This window comes from Apteryx rowi, unplaced genomic scaffold (assembly GCF_003343035.1).
Source record: "Apteryx rowi isolate R43461 unplaced genomic scaffold, aptRow1 scaffold_302, whole genome shotgun sequence".
In the NCBI taxonomy this organism is placed as follows: domain Eukaryota; kingdom Metazoa; phylum Chordata; class Aves; order Apterygiformes; family Apterygidae; genus Apteryx; species Apteryx rowi.
In genome coordinates this window covers 982,659-1,001,697 of record NW_020449442.1, presented here as the reverse complement: position 1 = coordinate 1,001,697, position 19,039 = coordinate 982,659, and the positions used below count along the sequence as shown (strand labels likewise).

Here is a 19,039-nt window from a genome sequence, read left to right as displayed (position 1 = left end):
AGTGATGATTACACATTAGCAAATATTTTTAGGATCTCTTTTAAACTTTCTTTAACCTGTTAGTAGTTAATATGTTAGTATGTGCCATGGTATTTTGTAGCACTATTTTTTTTTAACAAAATGCCAAACAATTTATTTCTACATGCTTGCCCCAATCAGCTAATACACATTTTCATCACAGAATTAAATCAAGTTTGTTTGACAACATTTATTTTCAAAAAATAAAACTCATTTTGATTACACTCTTGTGTTTTCATAGGCCCACTTTAAATTTTTTAAACTGTTTTCAGTTCCTCCTTTCTGCTTTGGACCAAACTGCAGATCATTAGGTATGTCTTGCTTCCCTTTTGAATGCTGACACACAGGTTAAAGGAGAGGCTGAAGGAATAGGTACTGATGCAAAGATTAGTGGATCCTTCTGTTTGAAAGTAAGTAACTGGGTGTTTCTGTACTCCAAATCAGAGTGCAGTGTCAAAATACCTGATCTTACATTAAACGATGTGCCAGTCTAGATACAGCAGCAGGGAACTCCATCTGAGCTAATCTGTCCTGTTTCTGAGAAGTTGTCTGCAACGTAAGTATGCCCTTCAAAACAGTAGTCTGTGTTTTTTGGTATGTGTGCTTTGAAACACCAATACATAACAAATATATCAATATACAAAATTTCATTTTTGTCTAAGCTAAAAAAGACCCAACCCTTTTTCACATTGTTTCCTGATTCTTTTCCATACATGATCAAGGACCCCCAGACAGACACACACACACAACTGCCTTTGACCTTCTATTCACCTTCTTCCCACAAAAATGACAAGAGGGCCTCCAACTCCATCACACACAGGAGTATGGACTCTGCCCTAGAGTGGTTCACTCCCTCTTCTCCATTTCTGGAAATGCTACCTACATTACTGTGTCAAATCATATGTATAAAAAGGAAGAGACATGTAAATGCAAATTTTATGATTTTAAAGTCAGTTACAAAGCATGCAAACATAGAATCTTGAAATAGTTGTTATCAGATCCTGTGTGAATTAACTTCAAAGAATGGCATTCTTTCTCCAGCCTGAATTGACAAATAATAAAATAACTCCTTTACATGGCAGGCTGAAATGCACGTGACCTATAAAAGGGAGACATGAGAGGGGACACAGATTCATATTAATTTAAAAAATTTAAAGCATTTATCACTGAAGTCTTTAACAGTGTTATACAGAGATACATTTGAAATAGTGCTTAAGATTTTTTTTCCACCTGAAACAGTTTCACATTAACTATGTATTTGTTTGAAACTGGAGTGTTTTAGTCTTCCCGTCTGTTCTGAAAAGATTAGCTGGGATACAAATGTAATACCATATTCAGCAAGCCTGATTCTGGAATTTTCTAGCCTTTCTGCAATCCATATTATAAACACTGAATTCCTGTATGGTGTCTTACATATCCCTACCTTTTTGTCATTCCAGCAAGGAAATATTCTGTCTCGTTTGTAAAGAGGTAAACTGTGGAACAGAGATACTGAGGGTCAGATACTTAGAACTATCCTGATTGTGAAAGCCTTTTCGTGCGCCCAGCTTTAAATAGGTAGGCCTCGATTTTCAAAGTTGTGACTGTTGGCTGCTTTTGTTAAGTAGGGCCAGTTTTCTAAAGCTAGATAGTCAAACACTGAGAAATAGAAATTAGAGGATCCTTTTCAGTATCAGTCCTTCAGTCCTTCAGTTTCAGTCCTTTTGGGGACTAAATGATCTGTTCATCTCCATAGCAAAGCCAAATTTAAGGTTTCCATCTGCTTGGTTTTCTTTCCTCCCCTTTACTCCATACTGCTATTCGTGCATTTAGAGAGTGGGAGCTAAAGTAAATCCTTGATCCTATGAAGTCAATGGCAAAACTGTTAACTTAAATAAAGAAGGATTATACCCATGTAAGTCATTTTATCAGAGTGAAAAATATAAATGAGCAGTTCTATAGATTTAGAAATTTACAGCACATACGTGCAAGAAGAGATTGTTAGACATTAAAAAACAGATGAATGTAAGGCCAGGAGATTCAGTCAAAAATTACTCTGTCATGAAGGTTTTAAATCATAGTTGGAGAAACACTTTGAAATCTTAGATCAGCTTTGGGGAATGGCTTTCTGTCTGTCATATCTCACTTTAAATTCTGCACCAGAAGCCGAGAATGTACAGCAGAAGGAAAACATACTTTGACAACCCTATGATTTTACCTCCTAATGCACTGTATTATCACTGCCATGATAATTCATGACTCTTAGAGTATAATCAGACATGACACTAAAGAAGTTATTATTCTGCTGTCCATGGGGGAAAATCTATTCTAAATTTGAACTCAATATTGCTGCATTTGGCTGAAAAAAAATCTGAAGCCCCCAAAGCAAATAGTCACAATGAATACGGAGAGATCGTTCATGCTGTCTCTTACTATTTTGTCTTGACACACAGTAGCAGGATTTTCACTTAATCAAAAGAAAACAAACATAAACCTTCATGTGTTAAATGGATATTTGAAGTCCCACCCTGAAAACAGTTTTCAGAACATTCTGGCAGGTCCCATTTGTACTGAAGGGTTATATTAATGCCAGTCTCTAGTATTAGCTAAGAAGACTTGCTACATTTCTTAGTGTTGTCCCGTGACAGACAACAGTGTTGTCCCCCCTTTCGAGGGACACCTGACAGCACCCGGTTTCAGCTGGCAAGAGTTGAAACTGTTCTAGCTAAGCTTGAGAAAAAACTAGCCAGCAGCTTTTCTTAAAGTGGACTGTCAGAGCTTCCCACCTTCAAGTCACTGGGATACGAGTGTCACAGGGAAGGAGCCCAATTGTATTGATATTCTAAACAATGAACTTGATAAGATTTAAAAAGATCATCTTTGAATCTGACCAGGATAGGGAGGATCCCTCAATCTTGAATTCATTTGGGAGTTCACTGCTTCCCAATACTCTGCCAAACTCCAAAAGTAGGCCTGTGAGATGGCTGTTTGGGAGCATCGCCTGGGAGCCCTCAGAGCATGAAGGTATCTAGCACAGCAGAAGACAGGAGTAGCAGAGAGACATTTAAACTCACATTCCTCTTGAGATGGAAGGGTTTCATTTTGCTCCCTTTGATTTTTCAGGATGCCACAGAGGAAACACCTCCACAGCGATACTTCTAAAGAAGGGAAATCATGGACAGCAGCACCCCAGCCTAGCTGACTTTTCAGGTGCAAAGTGCAAGTGCAGGATCTGAAAAACGGTGAGTCATCCTCCCTGTTAGGAAGGAGCTTCTTGGAAGCATGAGGCCCAGAAGTTGACAGCTATCACTAGCGTGGCCTAGCACTAGAAGATGGTTGTTTTGAAGGTCCAGGGATCCCATAAAGAGATGCCAACATATGGAATTTTTTGGACGGTGGTGGATAGTGGAAAGAAATTGTAAATTAACTGTAGGTAAATTAAAATTGTGACTTACCAGAGCTTCTCATGTGAAATCTCTTCACTGGATGACATTTCTATAGATAAGGCAGAAAGTGGTAATTCCACAGATACTGTTTTTTCCCAGACAATGAGTTGCAGAAGATGTCAAAAAGGCCATGAATGAGATATATTTGTCTCACAGGTTCTATTAAGTACTGAACTAGCAGAGCTTGAGTCATATGTGAATATTAAAAAAAAAATTGGGGGGCTATTATAGGAACTTTATATTACAGTGTGCTTAATCATTGCCTGAAATGATTCTTTTAGAGGCTTTCTGAATACTTGAGGGTTGAAGGATAGATCCCCTTGGCCAGGATAGATATGATGGTTTGACTTGGAACTCTGCCCATATAAACCATAACCTTCGCAATAATGTTGAACTGTGCTTGGAAAGCATGCTCAACATTATCAGAGCAGCAGGAAACAAGAAATGCTCTTTGCATTTAATTTAAAATTCTGACACAGGACTGGACCCTAAAGGCTACAAGAATCTAAAAACTGACACAGCCTTTTCATTAACCAAAAAACTGACGAACCGTTGATGCAGTATGCAGAACAAATGCTTTGAAATAGATGTCATAAAATCCTACTTAAAAAGATAAGTTTCTAAAAAGTAGATAAAAAGCAAGCATGTCAAGTAATGTCATAAAGCTTGTCCTCTATAGTGAAATCCCTTTACGAAAATGTTCAGCAGTGACTTTTTTGTGCCTTGGCTACTGGTTCTTGTTTTCATAGCTTTGTATATAACTGTGCCAACATATTCCAGGGCTACTAAGTCTGAAAGAATAAGCTGTTTATGAAAAAGGATTGTTCAGTGGTGGTAAGACCAGTTTAGTGCGATTTGGGATGTTTACCCTCTAGCATAGTACAGGTCAGGAACAGAACAGGTTTTTTTCTTCTTTACTAGAAATCATGATTCTTTCCCTAATTGCTTCCATTAAGACCTTGAAATAGTAATATTTTGCTTATATTGCTATTCTGCCTCATGGTGAACCACACTTTTGTCCAGTTGCCATGGGAGAAATTTTTGAAAAATGTTGGAGCTGTGAATTTGGGCTGTGACCAGAAGTTATCACAGCCCGCTTGTTCTCCTGCTCTGTCAGTCTCCACCCCAATGAGCCAGGAGAACAAGCTGTCAGAGCGCTCATCTGCTCTTGTGCAGAGTGAGTCAGTCTAGTTTTGTACCTTTCATCAGCAGTTTAAGATAAATTGCCTGTTTTCACAACGACACAGATGAAGTGCAGCCATGCCAAATGCCATTAGGAGAACAGACAGAGGAGTTTGGAGGTGATACTTTCCTAAATTCTTTCACCTTGGTTTAAAAGAGACTGTCTGATCAGAGCCTGCATTCGGGGCATTTTGACCGTCTTCCTGACTTGTGATACAATGTAGGAGAGAGATCCAAATTAATTTGAAACACCTCTGAGAACAGCAGTTTTAAAATATTCCTTGACTGTACCCTATTTATATCTTCTGTTATGCAAGCATTATTTTCCTTCATTCTGATATCAGAGATTTGAACTATCTTCAGGTAATAAAATATCACCTCAAGGTAAATCACACAGCTTCTTATTAATGCAGGTCTTTTGGAGTATCAAAATCAGTGCTAAGCAATCTAGCAAGTGGAGGAAATGGTGAGTCATTATTAAATTTATGAGGAGCCAATTCATAAATCCTATATAATCACTTTTTCTGAGCTGACTTGGGAAAATCCTTTAAAGCTGCTTCATTCTACTTGGCATCTACAGTAGCTCAGTGTGATAGAAAAGATTTACCTTTCCCCAGACAGCTTCCTAGGGCCCTTGCTTTTCAACTGACAGTGAGGAAAGAGCTTGTAGCAGTGCATTTCAAATTAGAGCTAGATGAAAAAACCTTCTAAGGCACCTGAATTTAAGCAGAGGTTAGACACATGAATCCAGAATTACAGCTCTAAGCCCCTCCATAATCCCTCCCTCTGGAAGTATCTAAACTCCCTGGGTACCTAACTTATTTGCCTCAAAGCTTCCCAGGTGCCTCCACACATGGACCGAATCTAAACAGTCCAAAACCTGATGAGGATCCAGAACTAGGGTATTTTCCCTCCTAAATTCCTCATGGTCTCTGCTCTAGCAGGCCTTCTGAGCTCATGCTTAATATCCAGCTTAGCCTAGGGCCCTAGTAAAATTAATGATTCGTGGGTAGAGAGGAAAAGAAAAGGAGCAAGATCAAAGATTGATGTTGCCTGCTGAGTTAGTCCAGGGTGCTGGGGGTCCTGGGGTCTTGTCCTGTGCCAGCAGCTCTTTGGACGTGCTCTCCAATGGCTATTTCATGCCAAAGCAATTCCTCAAGCCTCTCTTCTGAGCTGTAGGCTCCAGACTGATGCGTGTGCCTAACTCCACAGGTTTTCTCAGGGTTTTGGGCCACCTGCGTCCCCGACATGCTGTGCTGGCTGCCCCTTGCCTACTGCCGGCCAGGGCTCTCCCCTCCACGTGTGGGCTGGCCGTGATTCCTGCCTGCAGCGCCTGCCTCAAGACCAGCCTGGGGCCGAGTGCAGGGCTCAAGGTTTGCTTTCTGTGCCCAAAATTCAAGGGCCCTGGGCCTAGCTTTAGCTCCTAGCAGGTTGCTCTTTGAAACGGCAGAAAGGTCTGAGGGCTCAGAAAGCCTTGCTTCTGCCACTGAATTTCTCCTGAGCAGGAATCAAATCCTGGCCAGAAGCTGTAGAAGTGTGCTGAGAGGAGTCTTCAAAACTGCCTAAAGCAATTACTTTATATACTCATTTTTGAAAGATAGATGTATTTTTTTATCTTAGAATCACTGTAAGAGACCAGAGTGACATTTTTGAATTTCTCATAGCTTTGAAATACTTCTCAGTTTCAAGACAAGCAAGAGAATGTATCACCTTGTTAACTTCTGTATTTCTGACATTTTTTGATGATCATCCCTTATGTTTCCTCCTTCCACCGAGTAACGAATGACCATACAATATTAGGGACAATGGGAAGACTCCTGTGGCAATACCAGGCAATTGGGGTATTAGTGCCTCTGACATGGCGTTGGCCTGGGCACAGAACTAACATCCTTGCTTTTTCACAAAAATCATGGCTATTCCCCTAGGAACCTTCATTAATTTGCAGACCTACCAGACTGGGTATGCTTCTGAAATACCCTGTATGTATTTTTTACATTAGTGACTACTGTCAAGCAATCAAAAAGCCTAACGAGGATTAAATATTCATGTTAAATAGACAACAGTGCAAACAACAGAAGCCTAAATATGCTAGAATGATTGTTTTACCTAATATGCATTGGTTCTCTGTTAGTGAACTGTGAAAACCACTTACCTCATTCATAAGTGATACATTCCTCCTTGTCTTCCTTTGCAATATCTGCATGTTATTCTTTTAATCCATTCTCATACTTGACTTTACAGATTATTACTTGTCACTGACTTCATATATATGGCTTTTCCTTTCTCTGATTTAAAATAGTGGTTGTAAGAACTCAACAGTTGCCAGGGTTGTTCTTTTATTTAAGCCATCAGACTCACTTTGTTATATTAATAAATGAGGGGCAGTTTTCTTCAAAATGCTTTCCTCAGACTTCTGCTATCTCAGTGACAATTTCTCCTAAAATTTTCAGAGGTTGTGGAGATGAACAAAACTCACAATTGCTCAATTCTCTGTAAGTAGAGCAGATCTTAGAGCAAATCTCTGTTTGAAACATGATGACCACCTATACCACATATTTAACGCAGTGCGATTTTTATTTCAAGGCACTTCTGACATATTTTATGGTCCTCTGCTATGGTATTACTAGGGAATAAGGTCTGGTTAGTTATTGTCTCCCAGTAGAAGAATGTATTTCCCGAGGTTTTTCTTGTTTTCACTGACATAACAAAGTAATGACTAGCAATCAGTGCCTGAGAAGAAAGTTACTAAAAGAAGAAAATTTTAAACTAGTGGACAGAAAGCGATTTAAAAATAAAGCATCAAAAAGTAGCTCTGAGGTGTTTATTTGTTTTTTTTTTCCCCCCTTGGTTAATGGAGGAAAATGTTATATATTTCTTCTTGTTCAGATTTCTTTTTGTTCGGCTTTTTTGGGGAGTATATCGATTTTATTTTTTAGCATTTTTTCCTTTCTTTTGTAGGAATTCTGAGAAATGCATGCCCTTTAAAACAACTGGTATGACACAACACTAGCAATGTACAAGTATAGATCATTAGGACCTTAAACAACTTTCATGTTAAGTTCAGTGATCTGAATTTTCATCCTGTAGATGTAAATGCCATGTTCTGTTTTATTTTTTGCTTCTTTAATGCAAGTATGAATATTGCCGTTATCTGTAAAGTCAAAAAGGTCTGGCAAGACAACACTGCTCCTTGGCTTGACTGTCATGGCAGTGTTTCAGCTTCCATTAAACAAATGGCAAGCGACTTAAAAAATTAAAAGCAAAGTTGAATATTTCATAGCGGCTTTGCTAAATGGGACTGTTCTGTCTCTTTCATTAAACTATACAGAAAGTGACCCCTCGTGGCAGCTGGAGATGTGCTCTACCGGAAAGATGTCCATCTGCTGGTTTGCAGAAACCCTGGTGCTGCAGCGTCTCTCCAATAATAGTACTCTGAGCTGCCTACACAGGGGGAGTGCAGCAGTGAAGAAGTGACCCTGGGACTTGTGAAAGGACGGGTGTCATAAAAAGTTAAAGAACAACTGCCCTATAGCCTCAGCATCACATCTGTAATGAATGGCCATAAATACACTAATTTCACTTTGCTCCTGATTCAGCATATTCAGCATAGGAGGATCAAGCTACTCTAGACAATTATGTTTCAAGGAGATAACATGTTTTCCTCAGATGTTTTTCTCTGTTTAGAGTAAATCTGACATGAATCCTGTTTTGCTAAAGGGCAGTTCCCCCTCCTGCAGCACTGGGTCGTGTCACATGGCAGCAGTTTGACTGTCCTGCTGGGATGACTGTGCCCCCTCTGGAAATGAAGTGCAGGCAGGGCTGGTGGCTGCTAGCAGTGCAGGAGAGCCTGGCTGCACTGGGTTCAAGCCAAGGAGTTTGTTTCTAATTGATCTCCGTGAGCAGCCTCTGCACCTCCTTCACCTTTCTGTAGCCTCCTAGAGCATGGCAAGGGGATATTTTATCCACTTCAGGTTCAGGTCAGTTCCTTCTCCTCCTCCAACCAGAGAGGCGCTTCTGTGCCCAAGCATCTGGCCTTGCTTTTGTGCGACCGCAAGGGGATCTTCAGATGTCCTCCCCTTCCCTCCCTAGACCTTGAGAAGCCAACAGGGATTTACTGTGGTCATCATCATTGACATGGAGGATTGCAATGGTTTAAATACGAGGAGCTGAGAGAATGGACAAATGTTGTTTTTCATTCCATTTTCATGACAAAAAAATTGCCACAGTTTTCCGGTGCCACTTCTTAATTTCTCCCCACTGTTAGGGGACATTAACTGTTTGATGCCCTAGTCCCTGATGCAATGAGCCTTTCTGGTACTCTGGGGAAGTCTGAAAGGTTGCAGGGTCCCAGATGCAACGAGCCCACTTGGTACTTTGGGGGTATCTGCAAGGTGGAGGTGTGATTGTGGCTTGCTGGTCAGTGGGGCCTGGCAGCATCTGCTTTGCCTGACACGGTGGTGTGGTCACAAGCAAGACTTCAGGGGCCATGTTGCAGGTGTGGTGTTGGGGAAGACAAATAGTTGCAACAAGCAGAAAATGAGCTGCAGGTGTGCCGATACAGTCAGTGTGCAAAATGGAGGATGTGCCAGTGACTGATGACTTGGTAACAGAGGCGATGCCTGTTTACAAAAGCGGAGGGGAGCCCAGTGAGATGTGCAGCAATGCTGTTCAGCATCTGGCTCCTCCTGAGCTGCTCTGTAATGAGGGGGACACTGAATGAACTGAGGCATCTCTGCTTTGTAAAGCGATAGCCACAGTAGAGGCTGTTTAAGGCACAGAGTCGCTGTGCCTTAAATCCCATTTTGTCTTCTCTGTGGACTGCACAAGCTCCATCATTAAATAAATAGCCCAGAAAAGATCTTCTGGTAGGTTAGGGATTAAAAATGTTCTGAGGTTGCTCCCATTCTCTGTGTGCACTTTCATATGTATGCAAGCTCGTACTGGAACTGCTCCCCTAAAAAAGTGCTTATTGCTAAAATAGTCTGCATCATATTTGATAAAAATTTCACAACATACAGCTCATAAAATGCTGCAGAATATGGCTTGTATGATACAAAGCTGTGAACTGTATCTCATAAAATACTCTGAAACCTGTATCTTAAAGCAGAGGATAGATCAAACTCTGCAGCAAATGAATTTGGATGACACCTGGTTTTCACAGTGCTGGGTTTTATTATTGGAATCTGCTGTGCTGGTAGAGATGTGAGAAGGGGAGGGATAGGGAGGGGTAAGGAAAGCATGGATTGCCATCTTGTGTGATGTTCCCAGCCAGGGAATATTTATATACACACAGGAACAGGGTGTTACTAGAAATGATTCTCTTCCATCCCTCGCAGGCACAGTCACCATTTCGGGCAAGGAGTGAAAATGTAGGAATACTACTACCTTTCAGTTGTGCAAGGCATTTATCAGCTCCATGGAATGAGGCAAACACTATGCCTACCTTCTAGTCTTTCAATAATATATACATATATTTGTCTTATTATATGCAACGGGTTCCTTCCTTGGGGCTGTCAGGATGGATGGATGCCTGCCATCATGTTCATGGATGGCTTTTGTTTGAGGGAAGATGCTGTTTTATGGGCAAGATCTGCACCTTACAGGATCACAAATCCTGATATATTCCATACCCCTATAGCCCTCAGTGCTGGCCACAGCAACATTCAGTTCGCTGTTGACATTCAGAATCCTATCTATAGGATTACTCTTATAATGAATATATGTTCACAGAGCTCTGATTTGTGGTCTTGAAGGTATTATCAACTCCTTAGTCTTGCTACACTATTGTTATTGTATGTGACCCCTTTCAGCCATGGCCTTGGCAAAAGCTTCTTATTCCAATGCCTCAAGAAAACTTTGCAAAGAGCCTCCAGGGAAGCAAACCTCTGAACTGAAGAGGCACCGCGCATCAGTTTCATCCTCCACAACCTTTCCTCCCCTTCTACCACACTCCCCCTTGGTTTACTTTTCTCTGTCTCCTCTATCATACAAGGCACCCTCAAAACCAGGGCCCAAGACACCTGGTAGCTTCAGAGACCTCAGCACTTCCCCTTTTCTCTCCCAATCCTTTGCTTTTTACCTATGAGTGTTCTCCTGTCCCTGGATCTACACGGGGAAGCACCTGCAGTGAGGACTATAACTTTCTCACATGCAACACCAGAGGCTTTTTGCCTGCAAGGTCTTTGCTTGCTTCCAGATCCAAGACACCAGCATAGCCAGCTACCTGGATCTGCTGGCCAGCAGGACCCTGCATGGAAAAGCCACAGTGCTGTGCTGCAGAAAAGCAAGGGGGTGCCTGAAAGGGCCCTCCTACATGGTGGCAGGCGGCAGCAGTCCGGCAGTGCAGCCCTCTCCACTTGCCTGTCCCATGCCCTTGCAGGGGAAGCAAGCAGGACAGTGCAGTGATGCTGCCACTACTGATGGCTCTGGAAAGAGGCACATGAGTTCTTACCCTTCCCTGATGTCAAATGATGCATTCAGAGATGCTTCATTTCCATGGTGTTTTACTAAGCAAATCTCCGCAATGTCTCTTCTTGTAAATGGGCACTGACTCTTCTCCCACACCACGTACCTTATAAAGAAAAGTAATAACAAGGGATATATAAGTGCATTTTTAACCTTCTCTGGACATATTTTAGTCACTTGCAACAAAAAGGAGAGCCAGTGCCATATGACAGTTGGGTGTTACGTGCACCAAAGATGACACATGACTTGAACATGGCTAGCCTAAATTGTTAGCCAACATGTCAACAACACATCCTAGGTAGAAATCTTGATCCCTTATGCAGGGCCTTCTGCATGCTCATCTCTCCTGATAACTCTAGTGTTCTTGTGGCAGCCTAGACACTACCTGTCCAGAATTCTTTAGTACAGCATATTACTGAGGCTGTTATAGGCATTTCAAGGCAAAGACAGGATATTAATCTATGATACAGCATTTCAGCAAAAAAAAAAAAAAGGAAAATATCCATGAGGAGAAAATATTAACATGTAAATGGACTTCATTTTGACCAAAGTGATGGCAGAGAAAAGGTAATTTATGTATAGCAGGATAAAAGGTGGTTTTGAAATTCAAATGTGCACCTCTGGCAATACAAAGGGAAAATAGCTACAGTTTTGGAAGTTTCCTTCTTTGAATACAGCAGCAACTGTCTCAGGGAAAATGGGCAGAAATTAACTTTCTTAAAGAGATCTTGCACCTGCACAATATTTAGAGGAGTTATTCAAATGCATGAGCCAGCTAATTGCTGACTCCATGACTAATATGGAAATGTAAGAGTCTGGTATTTCTTTCGGAATGAAAACAGGGACACTTCACTGAACTCATGACATCTAAGTCAAAGACTTACAGCCGCTCACTGAGAAGATGAGCTTCTGAGATGCACCATGACAGACAGCACAAGAAACATGGAGAGCAAGATCCTCCCATGAGTGCTGGTCTAGGAGTATATCCGGAGCGGGATGGTGGATAGTGAGCCGGGAAGGTAGGAGCATTTTGCCTTAATATTAGGTGTAGGGGTACATGTAAGCCAAACCCTCAGCCATATGTAGAGAGTGTGTGACTCACAGCCGCTCTTGAATTCACCCATTTCATTTATTATACAGGCTACCCGCTCTAGTGGAAGGTAGGATGCACAATTTCTGACAACTATTTCGGCTCTGAGTCTGCAAATGTATGATTTCTCGGTCTCTTGCCTCTTTTATCAAGACATATTTTATTTTTTATTGACCCACTTTGACATCATACAGTTTTTAATATCATGTTTTGTTTTGTTTTGTTTTGTTTTTCAGCTCTTTCTTGCTCTGAAAGGTCATCTTCTGTGACTTTGGTCCCAGGCAGACCCTCTAGGGCTTCATCAGAATCAGAGAATCAGAGTGACTGATTTTTCCAAGGGCTTTCTGAACCACAACCCCTGCACTTGCAGGGCTAAAAGGTTGCTAGGTAATTATTTCCTGCACCCATCTTAATTTGACAAAAGAGATCTTTCGCATCTGGAACTGAAAAAGACTTTTGTTGGATTTTGCTATATTTCACTAGTGATTGCTAGGAGATATTGTAATTTTACAGTGGTCTTCTGAAGTCTCAAGAATTAATGCAGACCTGCAGCTTCTCCAGCTTTCTGTCACTGTAGCGCTGAACCTATCTTTGGCTCTTGACTTGGAGGATTACATCATGAATGCAATCAAAGTGGACTTAAGAAGAAAAATAGTGCTTTTTTTTTTTTTTTTTTAGCAAAGGGAATGGTATTAATGTAATATATGTGGATTTCTATATGGCACATGACCTAGCATGGTGTTTGACTAAGCAGCTAGAGAGATGCAAATATGTCATGCATTAAATGGATTAACCACTCAAGATGGACTCAAGATGGACTGGGAACCTTTGTTAAATAGGTCTGTTCCTAAGGAAATTAGTGAGTTCTTTACCACTAAAAGTTTGGATATTAGAAATTTGTGTTTGTCTAAAAGATATACTCTAGGTCAATAACAGCTAATGGATTTTAAGTAATGGATTTAGGGAAATCCTAAATCTTGTGTTAGGGAGAAGATAAGACTAGATAACACACTGATCTCATCTGGCCTTCAGATCTATTCAGCTTATTCTTACACTGTGTAGAGAGCCTGGCTGATACTCACTGAAATCAGTGCAAGATCTTGTGTTAATTTCAGTGGCTGAAGATTTGATTTCTAACATCTGGTTTATGTTACTTAGGTTGTAAACTCTATGAGGCAGAAGGCTTTGAGAGCCCTTGTTCATAGTGTGCCTAGTACAACTGTGTCCTGGCCAAGAGTTAGTATTACCATTGTATTCCCTTGGCTTTTACAGTTAGTGAAAGCTTCATCAAGATAAGATTATTTTAGCTTGACACTACTCCATTGTAAATTGAGATTGGCATCTTGTCTTAGTTTACAGAATTTGTATATTTGTCTAGGCAACATACTACATGACACTTTTTTGGCATAGGATATTCCTGTGCAGTTTCTTGTCCATTTCTGTTCAACACTACACACCAGTGTTACTGGGCATCTTTAATTGCACCTATATGATGTGCTGTGCTGTGTATTGAACTGTGTATTTTACATTGCTTCTTTCACTCTCTGCAGGTTTTGAAAAGTGCATATTTCTTCCCAGTATTTTTCATATGGACAGCTCTCTGATGATTTGCGCTAGTATACAGTGATCTTTGTGCTGTACTAATCTTTTACTATTTTGTTTTTTCCTCATGTCTAAACCCTTTTTTAAATCCTGATTTGCAAAGAATTTATGTGCAGCCTCACTGAATTCAGTGAAATTCTTGCACCTTCTCATTGTAGACTCAGGGCCACAGACTTTCTGCTTTTGTGTGACTCATTTGTTTCTCTGGGCTGCATTTCTGCAACTGTGCTGCTTCTCCATATGTGTATGAAAACTAAGTACAAGTATTGAAATAGACAAAGAATAAAGTGCATGTATATGTGTTTGTGCACTGATTATCACTGCATGTGCATAACTAATAACAATTATAAACCCACGCCTCTCTGGAGGGTTTTGCCCCCCTGAGGAGAAGGAAGGAAAGAAAAAATAGATCCTATTAAACCACTTAGCCATTCTGCCACTTCTGTCAAAATCAGTCATGTGCGAGATGTCAAGCTGTCGCAGTGTTGTGACATTGGCACACACTTAAAACATGTTTGGAATATGAGTTATTTGAGAGGTCTTGCTGAAGTCAGAGGGAGTAGTTGTGTGTTTGAAATTGTCCGTGCGGTTTATTGGGCCATCTTGGCCTGAAAGTTCATTTGCACTGTGTCTGTTGCCTTAAACATATGCTGGTCATGCATGAATTTCCTGGCAGTTCCTCCAGGGTCTCAAAGGCTTGTGCTTTCTCCATCAGGCAGCATGAAGTCTAAACAGCCCTAATTTTTTCCTTTCAAACTTCCCACCCCTGCAGCCCCGCTAGTGGGAGCCCAGAACCAGACCTGGCCTATTCTGGTTGCTGGGATGTGGGGGCCTGATCTGGACGGGTTCCCACGACACGTTATAAAAGCACCTAAAGTCTGTCTACAGCAGCATTTGCTCCATTTTAGGCACAAATGCAGTTTCCACATTTCTAGAAATAGCTCTAAAAATTTCCACTGCAGAAAAGGCCTGAAATGTTGATCTTCCTCACCTCTCTTTCCTATTACTCATCACAAGGAAACAATCTTTCCCTTAGGCTCATATTTTTACACTCATTTGCAGCCTTGTAGTCCTCCCACAGCAAAACCAAAACCAAAACCAAAACAACCCTGCCAAAACTGAATTTTAGTCATACACATCAGCTCCATCCAGCCTTTTCTTCTCCTTTCTATTTTCTATTCAGTTTGACTTTCTTATCAGGAGTTCAGTCCTTCCTCCACTCCCCAAATCCCCAAGCCTGTGTAGACTTGCTCATATTTTACCATTGCTTTATAGATGCTTTATAGAACCCTTTCCGCAACATATGCAACACCAATACTTTGGGTAGAGTGCATGAGAGCATCTTTCAAGAGACCAAAATTAAATAAAAGTGCCAATTTACACGCCACTTTTAGCACAGACAGGCTGAAGATATTAGTTAGTGTATGACTAGTATATTGATGAAAACTTCTTTAACAGGTTGCATAATAACTACACAACTAGTGTAACTATAGCCTTATCGTAATCATAGCTCTGAGATTACTGGAAGAAGCTATACAAGCTTAAAGCTGCAGACAATCAGTTAATGTAAAATATCAGTTAGGCTGTCCAGGGCAATCTTAGAATTCTCCTCACAAATATAATAAGCAAAAACAACAGTTATGCGTTAATATGAACCCTGTGGTGAGGTCAATTCACAGTTTAAAACACTGTGCTTTGTGATGAAAGACATAAAGAAAAATGGGTAAATCAGGGGTTTAATAGACCAGCAATTGTGCTTTAATTAGGCTGTGCATTTATAAAATGACATAAAATCATCTCCCATGAATAATTAATTCTTTAAAGGGCTATTTATATGTATATTACTTGGAAATAACTCTGAAGCTTTTAGCAAGGTAAATGTCACTGAGAGTATTTTTTACTCTTTGCCCCATTCTTGCTGGTGTTGAAACAACCAGAGCCATATATACTTTACCTGTGATTCAAAATCTTGCCGAAAGAAAATGTTAGCATTTATTATATACCATGATTGATGGTTCAAGTGAGAATGCCCTTGACCTAACTGAAGGGGTGCTGGGGGCAGATAAGCTCAGCAGATGGTGGTGGAGTTAGACTCCTGCTCCGCTCTGCATCAGGGTTCAGCAGAGCTTGTGCGTGAGGTCCCTCTGATCCTGCGGCTGTGCTCAGCCATGCCACAGTGCAGTGCAGTGCTGCAGTGTGCTTAGCCCTGCTGATGTCTAAGGGACCTCTTGCGGGCCAGAGTCGGGCTGGTCAAGCAACCAGGATTCAAGCAGGATATGCTCAGGTACGACTTCAGCCTAGATGGAGCATGAGAATATGCTTGTACTGCTGCCTAATAAGCAAAAGCACACAATGCAGTGTTTCAGCTGGCATACTCCATGGGCATCGTATGTGTCTCAGACGGTGCAGCATCTGAGACCTGTGCCTTGCTCATCTATTCACCTACTGCATGATGTGATGCAGTGTTTGCAGGATGCTGACCTAGGAGACCAACCTACTGAGATCACCCATAACCCTTAAAATGTACCAGCTTTGAGATGCCATCTGCATCTCAGTGCTACATGGCATCATGCCCTCTTAATTTCTCTGCTTTCTGGATACATTCTGCAAATGGTGCTGAGCAGTAGCATTAACCCATACTTGGCAGCAGGCCCTGAAACTTGCAATGCCAGTGCATGCAGTCAGTCTACCATCAGTTCCTTCCCATTATGAATCCCACACAGCAAGAGATGGCACATGCAGATGCAAACTATTCTCCTGTTTCTCATCCTAACACTGGGCAGAGAGGATATACAATTCCTAGGGCCATAGCTCTCCTCTGCATTAAGACGTAGCTAAAATAAGCAGCAGAGAGTGGGACTTTCCCTTACTCAGACCTTCAGTCACCTTGCATCCATGTGCTTCTCCCAAAAACTGCTTACTTTACCTGTGTCTAAACCAGTCCAAGGCATCACATGAGCAGATGGACACTGCAGCATCAGAGACACTACTATAATCACTATCAAATGTGGCAGATGTACCAAAAAATGCACCAAAGTCTATTAAAACAGCAGAAATCTGCCATTTCCTTTATTTTCCAGAGCAGAAAGGACTGAAGTCATTTGCTGTCCGTTCTTCACTACCACAAGACCATAATGATCTTGTTTTAATGCTACACTCAAGCAAGAGAAGATCAGAAGCTCTGGTGGGTATCAGGAAGAACAGAGTTTTCAGGTCCAGGTTGAAGAAGTGACCTGTTTCCAGTCCCTTTTCAATGAAAATTCTGTTACTTGGCAATATATTCTGCCAAGCCTTTATTTTATTTTTTCTATCCAATTGCACGAATGTGACTTCAAATACACTATGCTCAAGAGGAGTGTTCTTTGCTCTCTTGTCTGTTTTCAGAGTGTTACCAAAAGGCCCAGACAAGAAAGAGTCTCAAAGTGGGGGGGGGAATGGGGGAACTGTTACCAGCTCAGACAAGAAGAAGTCTCAACAGGAGCCTCAGACAAACACACCCAAGGACACTGGTGCAGCTGGGACTGATACATCCTGAGAAAGTACAGATAAACCAGCAGAAGCCAGTTGAAGCCAAAATTAGGACTGAAACAGTTTTTCTCAAACAAGGAAGCAGGCCAAATTGAGACCATGTATGGAAAAGTAGAGCAAAGTTCATGACGCTGAGTGACACCTCTTCTGACACCACTAGGGACCACCAGAGATCACCAGAGACCACCAGAGACCCCCACAGAAGACCCCCAGAGACTCAGACCGCATGCGTAATGATTATGTAAATGTAGTAATTAGTTCTAGCAAATAGAATGAATATGTATAATCATTCCTGGAAATTTAATGCATATGTATATAATAGAGCAATATAAACTTTAGATGATGCGACACACGGTGCGCACATTGGGTGGAGCTATCCCCCATGTACCCAGCGCCGTAATAAAGAGAATGCCTGCTTCTTAATGCTACATTGGTGTTAAGGAGTTTTTCTCCCGATTTTGGTGACAAGAGGAGAGAAAAGGAAATCTTGTTGCTCATTTTCCACAGGTATACTTTAATGGCAGAAGTCTGAAAGAGGAAACGTCAATGATCTTGGCTGACTGTCAGCGAAACTCAAAGTATAGAGAGAATTTTCTAGTGTCCAGTGACTAAAAAAACAATCAGATGTAGAGACAGAGTCATTTTAAGTGACAACAGAAGGAAACCACAGAGCTAATCTCCACCACATTGTGTGTTGAAACAGTGCAGGGAAACTGCAGCTGTACAGGAGCCCAGGAAGGAGACTGCAGGAAACAACTCTTATTTCAGTCAGGTTCACCCTTTTTCCTCCCTTATGCGTTCTCCCTCTGATTTCTTACATCTCTCATGATGATTCTTTTTCTTTCTTTCTTTTTTTTTTTTTGGCTTGTTCTACTACCAAATTCCATCCTACTGTATTCCCTACTCACCTTTTAGTGATCCTTTGAACATCTTCTTCTCTCCTTTTTGGTCACATACAAGAAATCAGCAAGTGGACAACTATTTTGCTTAAAAGAGACACAAAATCTCTCAGAGAGTGTTTAACTCAACTCAAACACCCTATCAACACAAAGTAATCAGCTACCATCAGGTCTAGTCCCCATCAAGAGCCACTAGTAATTTCTATGCATTCATCTTATTTACATGAATATATAAAAATTTGTATCATTTGCATGAATACATGAATATGGATATTGAAGGACTTCCAAATGAGATATGCACATCACTAAATCAGGCAGGAAAGAACACTTTTCCTCCTCAGTAGGCTGATGATTTGCTATTATTGTTGTTAAGCACAAAGGCCCTTGTTAACAAATTCCAATGACTGGTGGCACAAGAAAGAATTTGCTAAAATTAGGACTGGTTATAAAAGCTATGATGCTGCTGCCATCTGAGGTTTTCCCCTGGAAATACAACCATAGCGTGGAAGGGGTTGTACAAAAATTGGGGTGTAGTTACACGAGGGAACTGCATGTTGCTGCCAGAAGGGCCTTGCCAGTGCGAGGAGAAGGGATGGTCCTTGTTGGCAGCCCCAAGCTGACAGACTGACTCAGCCATCTTTTCCAGTTCCACACAGGAGCTGTGCCACAAACACTTACTGCTATAAGTTGTCCTCAGCTCACACTGCTGCCAAAAAGGGCAGTTCTTCCCCCCTCACTGCCTGCATCAGCATGTAGCTTCTCCTTGTCTTCTGCTGACACTCGTGCTTTTGCATCCTCCAGCCAAGCCAGATCAGAGAACCAATCCAACT

At 41.3% G+C, this 19,039-nt stretch overlaps 1 long non-coding RNA gene across 2 annotated transcripts; it reads left to right on the top strand.

Moving 5' to 3' along the window:
* The first annotated feature begins 280 nt into the window (after positions 1-280).
* On the top strand, positions 281-12,756 carry LOC112968152. 2 transcript variants are annotated; one of them, XR_003254262.1, is made up of 6 exons: positions 281-428; positions 508-574; positions 1,458-1,575; positions 3,121-3,239; positions 11,933-12,109; positions 12,417-12,756. It is a non-coding gene; the product is annotated as an uncharacterized LOC112968152 (long non-coding RNA). The 2 variants fall into 2 exon arrangements; XR_003254261.1 differs by lacking the exons at positions 11,933-12,109; positions 12,417-12,756 and adding an exon at positions 7,954-8,677.
* Positions 12,757-19,039: the final 6,283 nt, after the last annotated feature.